Below are 11,448 nucleotides of genomic sequence, written 5' to 3'. Positions count from 1 at the left end.
AAATATTATTCTGCTTATTCAGAGTACAATTATTCTTTGTTCTTAACACAGAACTATCTGATAGGCTATTCCACACTCCTCAAGTGAAGAATTTATAGGTAATTCCCCCAATATTCAACTATAAAACTATCAGATAGATCTTCCCACACTTGTCAACTCTACAACTGATAGACTTTCTTGTAATCCTCAATTGTAGAACTATTTGATAGACCAACCAACATTCATCAGCTGTAGAGCTATCTGGTAGACCATCCAACATTAATCAACAGTAGAAATATCTGGTAGACCATCCAACATTCATCAACTGTAGAGCTATCTGGTAGGCCATCCTACATTCCTCTACTGTAGAATTGATAGGATATCCCATACTCCTCATTTTAAAATATTACCCATAAGTCTATGGTCACAGGCTTTATATGGTAACCTAAGAACTAAGGAAAGAAATTATAGAGACTAAAGAAACAATTGACTGAAATCCTTTGTGATGTAGGTCTAGGAACTGATTATTAAACCAAATATTTTGAATAAAACCTATTAGGAACCATAGCTCTCAAATCTCAAACCTCATCTATCTTGCTTTCTTTACAGGGCATTTTCCTGACTCTGTCAGCCTCACCTGCAGTTTATTCTCCAGCCAACTCTAATGTGTCAGTTGGAAAATTCCCCAGGTGCCAGCAACCAAATGTGCCAACTCTGATCAATTCTGTAAGGAATTCCTCCAACTCTGATCAATTCTGTAAGGAATTCCTCCAACTCTGATCAATTCTGTAAGGAATTCCTCCTGCAAGCTTGCCTTGTCTTTCTAGTCCTTTGTCCTAGCTGAACAAGGGGCCATATGTTCTCTCTCAGACCAGGAAATTTGAAATCTAAAAGGAAATCATTGGCCCTCCCCTACAAGCAACCCCAATGTGTTCAGAATTGGGATCCTATTTAATACCATGACTCAAAGATACAACCTCAAGGAATCCTGTCCCTAACTTTGTCTAGCTCAGCTGTGCCATTAAGACTTTTCAGACAGGCTTCCTTGATTTCCCCACCTTAGAGAGTTCTGCAGATGCTTGCTATCATCTTACCTTTCTTGCAGTGTTCATTCTTCCTATTTCTGGCACATCTTCAATTTTTTATCACTGGTAGCTCACCCCTCCTGTAAAATAACAATGATGTCTCAACATGGAGGTTTTCTGCATTGCTTGCTGTCCAGCACTCAGTACGGAGTCAGCTTCTTCTGTGTCACAGACAACCTCTGAATCTTTGAGGCTGAAGCCAACAAACCTCTTATTTACTTGCCCAGGGTTCTGTGGGTCACCATGTTTAGAGAGTCTCTGCTGGGACAATTATCTCTGCTCAGTGTGGTATCACCCGAGTTAACTCTTGCATTTGTAGTTAGTGAATACTCGTTGGTTCTATTCTTATCCACTTCTGCAAGGGCACTGGGGGTAACTGTGTGCTCATGTGCCAGTTTTCATTTGGTGGTATAGCTTAAACCCAAGAGGTTGCAAGGCTCCTGTGCACAACAAGGAAGGTTAACAATGGTTTTCAAGGCCCCCGGTGGTGTCCATCTCCCTCATATTCTCATCAGCCAGTCAGGTTAAGAAAATCAAGTGACACGATGAAACCCAAATTAAAGCCCAAATACTTTTTAGATGTAATAAGCTTTGAAGTCACATCACAAAGGAGCTGCAGATCAGGAAGCACATGGAAATAAATCATACTTTTATATTAGTGCAGCTTGGCACCAGTACACTGTAGGCAATTACTAAATGCTTTTTGAATGAATGAATGAATGAATGAATGAATGAATGAAAAAGATGCATAGGTAGCATTTCAGGTCCTTCACACTAAGAATCATGTTGTTGTTGTTGTTGTTGTTGTTGTTGTTTTTTTCAGTTTATAATTTCTGCCCTAACACAATAAGAATCCAACAGGGTTAATTTAAGAGTTTATCATCGTGGAATGTGCTTTGGCTGTGAAAGCTATATTACACTCATGACAGGAATGCCTTTCAGCCCAACCACTGAACATTTCTATCCATGGTCACGAAAGTTACATAAAATCACATTTATTGCAACAGAGGCATAAGCCTACTTAAATTGGAAACAATTGGCAGTGAACTAAAAAACTATTTGCTATTGGACTAGATTGTTCATGCATGTGTTTTATCATGTTAAAACTGTCTACCCAAATATCCATGTCTGATTACCTGTCATCTGTCTGTCATACACCTATCTATGTGCAATAGACATCCGAAAGAGAAGAACCTCCATGCTGTTATAGCAACGCTGTGATGTCAATCATGCTTTTCCCATTGACAGGTGAAGACTCCAGATAGGTCAGGTCAGGTTTGGAAACATGTATTACATGGTGCCCTACACAATGGCACATTTAGATAAGCAATGGTACAAGACTTTCACTTGGTCTGATGGCTGTTCTTGTTTCTCAACTTGACTATATCTAGAGTTAACTAATATCCAAACTGCTGGGTATTTCTGTGAGACATTTTTCTTAATTAAATCATTTGAGGTAGGAAGATCCACCTTTAATCTGTGCTATACTTTCTGGTGGCAGTCTATATAAGATATGCGAGCAGGATGCTTTTGCTCTTTGCCTGCTTGCCCTTATTTTCACTGACAAGTTCTTTATTCACCAGCATTGGAGCCTACTGTTTCGGGATTGCGGGGTATACTGAAGACTAGCTGAGACATCCAGTCTCATGGACTGAAGAACTATTGGATGCTTGAACTTTTCACTATAGATAGCCTCTGTTGGACTAGCTCAATCACAGCCTGTGAGCCACTATAAAAAAATCCCTTTATACCTAATCATTCTATCAGTTTTGTTCCTCTAGAGAACCCTGACTAACACACTTGGAATTTCAAAATGTTCTTTTATCTCCCTATTCAAATATTCTAATCTCAATTGTGTGTGTGTGTGTGTGTGTGTGTGTGTGTGTCCCCTCTCTACCCATATTTACCACTTATTTAATTCCCTAGATTAGTTTTTATTTGGAAGTTTAAAGATACTCCGCCATTTTCTCTGTGTGATTAAGAGACAGGACAGGCATATACCATAAATAAAGTTATGTTGGAGGATGGGGTCTAAATATGCATCTACACAAGCTAACAGTACTGCACTTCTAGAATCAATTTTTGATGGATCACAAACCACACTTCACAAGCTAGCCCTCTTCCCATGTGACTCTATTCCAAAAGTCGTGGACAGAAAGGAGCAAATGGGGTTCTTTCTTCCAATCCAAAGAAGTGGGAAAGCTAAACCAAGAAATCATTGTTCCTCATCCACAATCTCATGTTCTTTTAGAGAGAGGAATGAGAAAAGAAAGAAAAAACTCAAGAAGGTTTCTCATTCCAACGTTTTGAACCTACAATCTGTTCAGTAAGGCTCATTTCAAAGAAATCAAGAAGTTAGACACCAGAGAATCAAATAACCCTATTAAAAATGGTGTACTGAGCTAAACAAAGAATTCTCAGCTGAGGAATACCGAATGGCTAAAAAACACCTAAAGAAATGTTCAACATCCTTAGTCATCAGGGAAATGCAAGTCAAAACAACCCTGAGATTCCATCTTATACCTGTCAGAATGGCTAAGATCAAAAACTCAGGTGACAGCAGATGCTCATGAGGATGTGGAGAAAGGAACACTCCTCCATTGTTGGTGGGATTGCAAGCTGGTACAACCACTCTGGAAATTAGTTTGGTGGTTCCTCAGAAAATTGGACATAGTATTACCTGTTGACCCAACTATTCCACTCCTGGGTATATACCCAGAAGATGCTCCAACATGTAATAAGGACACATGCTTCACTATAGCTTCATAGCAGCCTTATTTATAATGGCCAGAAGCTAGAAAGAAACCAGATGTCTTCAACAGAGGAGTGGATACAGAAAATGTGGTACATCTACACAATGGAGTACTACTCAGCTATTAAAAACAATGACTTCATGAAATTCTTAGGGAAATGAATGGAACTAGAACATATCATCCTGACTGAGGTAACCCAATCACAAAAGCACACACATAGTATGCACTCATTGATAAGTGGATATTAGCCCAAAAGGTTGGCATACCCAAGATTCAATTCACAGACCAGATGAAGCTCAAAAAGAAGGAAGACCAAAGTGTGGGTGCTTCGGTCCTTCTTAGAAGGGGGAACAAAACACTCTCGGGAGTAAATACAGAGACAAAGTGTGGAACAGAGACTGAAGGAAAGGGCATCCAGCGGCCACACCACCTGGGGATGCATCCCACATACAGTCACCAAATGCAGACACTATGGTGGATGACAAGCAGTGCTTGCTGACAGGTGCCTGATATGGCTGTTTCCTGAGAGGGTCTGCCAGAGCCTTACAAATACAGAGGCAGATGCTTGCACCCAACTACTGTACTGAGCATGGGGTCCTCAATGGAGGAGTTAGAGAAAGTACTGAAGGAACTGAAGGGGTTTCCAACCCCATAGGAAGAACTACAATATCAACCAACCAGATCCCCCAGAGCTCCCAGGGACTAATCCACCAATCAAGGAATACACATGGAGGGACCCATGGCTCTAGCCGCATATATAGCAGAAGATGGCCTTGTTGGACATCAATGGGAAAAGAAGCCCTTGGTCGTGTGAATGCTTGATGCCCCAGTGTAGGGGAATTCATGGGTGGGGAGATGACAGGAGTAAGTGTATGGGTGGGGAAACACCTTCATAGAAGCAGGGGGAGGGGTAGTGGGGTAGGGGGTTTCCAGGAGGGAAACCAGGAAAGGGGGTAACATTTGAAATGTAAATAACAAAAATATCCAATAAAAAATGGAGTAATTAAAAAAAAATCCATGTGCCTATCCCTACCTAACTCCCTGAAGAAAACCTGGCAGAGCCGGCTGAGTACCTGACCCATATCCTCCCATACTTGGGCTCACTGTCAGGTCTTTGGTTTAAAGCTTTCTTGCACTGCACAACCCAATGTGCTGTTTTAGAGACGGGGTGGCCCATCTCCTGTCATGCTTCAGTACAGAATGAAGACAAGACCTCCTTCCTTAGCCTACTGACATTTTTTTCTGGCTTCATCCACTGAGTATTCTGATTATTTGTTGAATTAAAGAAATCATCTCTCTCTGGTACTTAAATAAATTGATCAGTCAATCCAGGATATATTGAGAGGCTCATCTGGAGCAATTGATAGATGTCTACTCTCAGTGTTCGCATATTATATATTGAGGAGAGCAAGTAAGCCTTCTCACTCACTAAATTATTATGAAAAACTGTAACATTATACATACTACTAAGGTTTCAGTATGTATAGAAGAATCAAACTAATATAGGAATTTGATAGCCATTATACTCATTGTAAATAAACACACACACATGCGTGTGCGCGTGCACACACACACACACACACACACACACACACACACACACACACTCAAATAACCACTCAATTCTTCAACAGTTGGAAATGTCTTACCAGTTGTTTTTATTTTTGAACATAATTTCTTGTTCTTTCTTACATCGAACTTTATCCTGCTATAATTAATTTTATATATGAGATTATTTTCTGGAAAGCCTCATTATATTTCTCTGTATCAAAATGATATGCACAACTTCTCACTGTCTAAAGAATTTTCTTTTAAACATTAGCTTTTTGGTTATTTTCACTAAATCATTGCCTTATATATTAGTCAAAACAAGAAATATATTTAAAATACAATTTAAAGTAACTAAAAAAATTTAAATGTGTTGTAAATGTATTTATATTGTGCCAGTTAAACTACAAATTTTTCAATGAATACCACTTCAGAATTTAACCTCATTTCTACTTCTGTTCATTTTCTTTAAACGCTAACTACTAACAGACTATAATCAACATCTGTTAGAAAATACCACCAGATTCTATGTGCAGAAAATCAGGTCAGTGATTTATCATATAAATCATTCTTAATGATTTGCTTATTGCCAGGTGAGATTTGGTTCCCTTTCAATTCTATTGAAAATACACCATAAACTACCTGTCTTGCAAACGGATTGATTTCCAAGTCAGTAACCATCCACTAGCTTGGGATCAATGTTTCTAGTGTGGAGAAAGGCAAGATTGGTAGGTACAATGTGCCTTTCTGTTGTGAGGTAGAAAAACAGGCATCCCACCAGTATCTCAGAGACCTGAGATTGACTCCAATAAAACTGGTTGCTCAATCAAGCCACTCCTGAAAACACTTGCCTCTTTACTCTGGTCCATAGCCTAAATATTCCCATGATTGTATCCTGACCTCACTGAACAACAGAATTGAGGCTCATTCTCCATTGGCTCTCCTGAAGCGTTTGCGTAGAGGCTAGACTACAACCATGATTTGTACTTTAGGAAGCCTTCATCTATGCCAACTGGACACAGCTACACAGTGTTCTGGTCTCTCCATGACTTCATTTCAATCTCATATTTTTAGGCAAAACAGAGATTAAACAGTTATTATGCATTTGAGCTAATGTTGTTTTTACAGATAAGAGTACAATAGTCAATAAACAATATAATTTATCCAAGGTAGCATAGCAAGTTAGTAGAACTGAGCCTCGGACTCAAGTCTGGGTAGAATCACCAAGTCAGTGCTTTCTGGAATCCTACAGTGTCAGAATAGGAAGGAACCTTATGCCAAGTTTGTTGGGGTCTGAAATGCATGGAGGAACTCCCCACTGTACCGTGCTCCAGCAGTGCTCCAGCAGTGAGCCTCTAGTTGCTGCAGCAATGTTGCTCCTGCTATCATGTTGTTCAAATTCCTTTTGTAAAAATTTTGAGCAGATCTGTATACTTGCTGTTTTTCTACATTGACCAGATTCCAGTCTGTTCATCTTAGTCATCTATTTCTAATCTGTCTTCTGAATGATTCAAAAATAAATCTAGTTATTTTATGAGACAACCTTCAACTATGGGAAAACTTTGCTTGCAATTGCATCTGCTGTTTCTCAGCCTTCTTGTCTATGTTGAAACCTAGAAAGCCATAGCAGTCTGTGGGCCACAGTTTGTGAAGATCCTTGTCTAGCTAACAAAGGATTTCCAGTCTTATTTATAAAGAGTCTATCTAACCTTCGCTTTAGAATGCTTGCATCCATCATCCAATACAAAATACCCATCTCCTTTCAAGTGTTTTTACTTTCTACACACCCAATACGAGCTTCTCTTACTCCTAATTTTTGTGCTCATTTAGACAGATTAATTTTCTGTCTTTAAGACATGGAAGAAACTGATGTGTCATTCAAAGTGCATGAACACAGAGACGGCTGTCTTGTATCAAGGATTGACTTTACTCATTACTGCACATTCCATGGTAGTGTACAGACGCTTTTGAGGTTCTCCAAATGGCATTTCCACAGTGCTTAAAGCATTCTGCTAGTCCTTAACTTGGCTTCGGATTCCACAGAGCATCCTTCTCACCCATTCACTTAGGAATACATTAGCCAATGGCAGCCTGCTAGAGAGCATCAATCAGATGAACGAAAGCACAGTGAACCAGTTGGAGATGGGCTTCTTAAAGCTCAGAGTCTAAAACTGAAAGTCCAGTCAGTGCCAGGAATAAACAACTGTCAGCCTCCCCTGCTCAAGCGTCTCCCCTAAATTCTATTTCTCCTATTGTTTATTTATGTATTTATTTATTTATTTATTTATTCTGATTTCTGCCTTCCCCTCCCGTTTCCTCACACAGTCCTTCCCCTCATCCCTCCTTCCCTTCTCCTCTGACAGGATGGCGACCCCCTTGATATCCTCAAATGTGGCATATTCATTCTCTGCAGGGCTAGGCGCAACCTCTCCTATAGAAGCCAGACAAGGCAGCCCAGTTGGGGGAATGAATTACACAGACAGGCTTTAGGGATAGCCCTTGCTCCAGTGGTTGGGGGACCCACATGAAGACTGAGCTGCACATCTGCTACATATGTGCAGGGAGCCTAGGTCCAGTCTGTGTTATGCTCTTTAGTTGGTTGTGGTGGATTTACACAATGGAATACTATTCAGCTATTAAAGGAAGGACATCATGAATTTTGCAGGGAAATGGATGGAACTAGAAAATGTCATCCTTAGTGAGGCAACCTGGACACAAAAGAATGTGCATGGCATGCATTCAGTTATGAGTGGGCATTAGCCATAAAGTAGGGCATACCCGTGCTCCAGACCATAGACCCAAAGAATCTAGAAGGAGGAAAGTTTTAAGTGAGGATGTTTGAATCTCACTAGCTGGGCAGAATTGAGGTTGGTGGAGCTCAGGCTCCGGGCATGGGGTCTGAAGAGAACGACGAGGAGGAGAGAGAGTAGAAGAAGAAGAGAAGATCCATAGGTTAGGGGAGTCATAAAAATACGGCCATGAGGAGTGGCCAGCTGGAGTTAAGAGCCGCCCGAATGGGACATGGCAAGTTTTAATTGGGGTATATTGATAGAGTGGGAATTTAAAATAATATAGCCATTTTCGAAAGCCTTTGTTGAATTAACAATTCTATTCCAGAGAAATAAAAATCACAGTCTACACTAAAATTTCTACATTTAATGTATTTATAATAAAATATTCACATTAATCCAAACCATAAAAAACTGGGCAAACTTGAAAATTTCCTGTTCAGTGAACAAGACCAGTCCTAAAAGAGCACATGTATGAACCGGTTTATGTAAAAGTTTCAGAACAGAGAAGTCTATGTAGATAGAAAGTAGTCTGCTCACAGGGCTGCAAGGGGAAGCACTCCAGAAATGAGGGAAAGGAACTGCTCAGATGTACAAGGTCAGAGCTATGAAAATATCCTAATAATCAGTACGAGGATGATCAAGCAGCTGCACATGCCCTAAAAGAGGAAACTACACTTCTTTAGCAGGCAGATTTCTAAGAGTTATAAGTAGCATCTCAATAAAACTGTCAACGATAAATTAAGGAGAATAAAAGAAATCAAAATTCAAAAAGATACAATGTTGTGACAGTAGCTATCAATGGGCAAGAATGCAGAGTTAACACGTTTTCAAGAAACCTTTGTTTTGTTTTGTTTATTTTATTTGTTTGGTTGGTATTTTTGGTTTTTCGAGACAGGGTTTCTCTGTGTAGCCCTGGCTGTCCTGGAATTCACTCTGTAGACCAGGCTGGCCTCGAACTCAGAAATCCACCTGCCTCTGCCTCCCAAGTGCTGGGATTAAAGGCGTGCCAGTAAGAGAGCAAGGTGCCTGTCATTTTACATGGAGTCCTGTAAAGGATAATCCAGTTCATTAAAGTTACTAGTCACATGTCTTCTGTAAGACACAACACTAGGGATCTTGTAGTGTCCTTGTAACTATCTGAGGACAGAGCAAATGGCTTCTAATCTTTGAGCATTTCCATTTGCATCATGTCATGGCCTAGATTATGTATGTGGATATGACAAATCTAAGGCCATCTTTGAGGACTTGTGCCTCTCACATACAACACTGTCACCAAATGTGCTAAATTGATTTTGTGAGATTCTTGATTTGGAGAACATATGACACATATTATTTAGAACCAGAGTACTAAATGATTTTGATGCCTTAAAGCTATGTTATACTTTTTAATTATCAAAAGTTAGGGAAATATTTGAAAATTGTTGGGCTGACCTATTTATAATAATTTTTGATTTCCACAAGCAAATTCAAATAGATACCGAGTCTGCCTGGAAGGGTACACTGAAAACAGAGAGTGTCTCCACTCCACAGAAGGGCAGGGTGAGAGTGTCTCCACTCCACAGAAGGTCAAGCTGATGACTGGGAGGGGAAACAGGACGGTGTTAGGACTTGAGGTTCCAGAAAGCCAAACACACAATCTAGACAATGCATTTGTATTTCAAACAAAACAGCACCCATGGTCCTCTGTGTTTCCGAGAAACAGCACGGGGCACTGCAAGGCAGACATATGGGATAATGAGGCGTTTTTGGAGTGCTGAATTTGTCATGGGATGTAGTCCTTCAAGAGCCTCCTTCATAGCTGGTATGAGGACAGGTTTGGCAGTACACTGCTGAATTAAGTCACACCTGAAGAGCTCAGCTTTTGCCCTCAGGGCTGGCTATGTACCTGGGTACTATGTACTCAGAGGCTTTCAGGGGGCAGGTGCGAGTATTCTACAAGAGTGGTAGTAGCTAGTCAGTGTGTACCATGCTTAAAGTGTATGTCAAGTATCAGTCTCCTCCCAAGTGCTCTAGAATGAGGCCATTGGCTTATTTTTAATAGTAGCATCTCATTTAGAAAGTAGGTCTGGTGTCAGTTGCTTTGCTGGAGTGGTGTCATTGAGCACTAAGGCAGGCTAACTGGAAAGACAGGGAAGAGGGACAAAGTAGTGGGGACAAAGGTAGGGGTTATAAAGTGCAGCCTAGAATCCACAATAAGTTCAATTTCTGTGTTTACAATTGCATAGAATTGCCTCCTGTGTTTTGGACAAGTGTACACATACTACCTCATGAAAGGGCAGCATTCTGCCAGTTTCAAGACTTTGGTTTTGTGAATGGCACATGTAGGTGTGCAGACTTAGGCATCCTCACACGTGTCTGTGTGTGAGTGTGTGCAGACATGTATGGATACATGCATCTGTGTGTGAGTGTATGCAGACTTATGTATGGGCACACGTGTCTGTGTGTGATTGTGTGCAGACATGTATGAATACATGCATCTGTGTGTGAGTACGTGCAGACTGTATGGGCACACGTGTCTGTGCATGAGTGTGTGGGGCATAGAAGGTGCCATCTGTATCTGTCTCTGGCACTCACCACCTTAGGTTTACATTTTGTAAAATTATTTTTAAGATTGTAATTATATACATCCCTTCTTCCCTTTCCTCTCTCCAACCACTTCCACATACCCCTCCTTTGCACGCTTTCACAAAGTTCATGGCCTCTTTTTTCATGAATTGTTCTTACATATGTATATGATGGATAGATATGGATTTTCTAAATTCATGAATATAAAAACCTGCTCAGTATGAGTTTAAGTGTTACTTACGTGTGTGCTTTAAGGTCTGACCTCTTGCTATTGGATAACCAGCTGTGGTGCTCTTCCCCAGGGAAGCTTTCCTTCTGCGATTTGCTTGTCTTAGTCGCTTTGAGTTGAGCCTTCTGAGGCTTTCCTGGTCCACATTAGCATGGCTGTTTCCACCTCATTTTTGAGACATGACATTTACATGAAGCTGGAGTTCAGTATTTCAGAACATGGACTCAGCAGGGAGGGTCCAGATCAGCTTATTCTGACCTTCTGAGCGCTGGGTTCCAGAGGCTTGACCTCACATCTGCCTCCGCATTGTTATCTGGGTGCAGGGAGGGTCCAGATCAGCTTATTCTGACCCTCTGAGTGCTGGGTTCCGGAGGTTTGACCTCACATCTGCCTCCACACTGTTATCTGGGTGCAGGGAGGGTCCAGATCAACTTATTCTGACCCTCTGAGCGCTGGGTTCCGGAGGTTTGACCTCACATCTGCCTCCGCACTGTTAT

The sequence above is a fragment of the Mastomys coucha genome, unplaced genomic scaffold (assembly GCF_008632895.1).
Source record: "Mastomys coucha isolate ucsf_1 unplaced genomic scaffold, UCSF_Mcou_1 pScaffold21, whole genome shotgun sequence".
NCBI lineage: Eukaryota > Metazoa > Chordata > Mammalia > Rodentia > Muridae > Mastomys > Mastomys coucha.
The sequence above is the reverse complement of the archived record's forward strand: the minus strand, read 5'-3'. Positions refer to the sequence as shown.